Source organism: Penaeus monodon, chromosome 21 (assembly GCF_015228065.2).
Source record: "Penaeus monodon isolate SGIC_2016 chromosome 21, NSTDA_Pmon_1, whole genome shotgun sequence".
Classification (NCBI taxonomy): Eukaryota; Metazoa; Arthropoda; class Malacostraca; order Decapoda; family Penaeidae; genus Penaeus; species Penaeus monodon.
In genome coordinates, this window is record NC_051406.1 from 28,586,191 (window position 1) to 28,586,673 (window position 483).

Genomic DNA, 483 nt, shown 5'->3' on the forward strand with positions numbered 1-483 from the left:
TGGTGCAGGAGCCTTAGAAAGGACCTCAAAAGATCATAATCTGGCCCTGCATAGGTGCATGACTTATGTATACAAGAGGCAACAAAAAATTTTCTGATTACAACTAAAGCACATCTTTTAAGCATATACAAGACAAAATTATGTATAGCTACCCTTTCTTCTTAGTTGAATCCATATCATTGATTGTCCTTGCATGCTGGCAGCTTGGTGGATGCGTCATACAAAATTTCCAGATCCCTGAGCTTAAGTAGGCTGGGAGTACGTCAGGAACTCGAGCCTGTTTCAGTGGTGTATTGAGAATGCCATGTGGTGAGATGTGCCTGTGGTTACCAGTGAGGATGAGGCTGCTGGACATGGCATGACCCAAACTCGGTTGTATGTGTATTGTGTGTTGAGTGTAGGTTGAAGGCCATGGCTGCTGCTGACACTGTATTTGCAGTTTGGGAATAGGCTAGGATCCTACATGGTTGGAACATGCTCTGG

The 483-nt window shown here is 44.3% G+C and overlaps 1 protein-coding gene across 2 annotated transcripts in view; it reads left to right on the forward strand.

The window, feature by feature from the left end:
* LOC119586411 (rho guanine nucleotide exchange factor 7-like) overlaps window positions 1–483 on the forward strand; it is a gene marked incomplete at both ends in the record, with an annotated part of 85,656 nt that overhangs the window by 9,043 nt on the left and 76,130 nt on the right.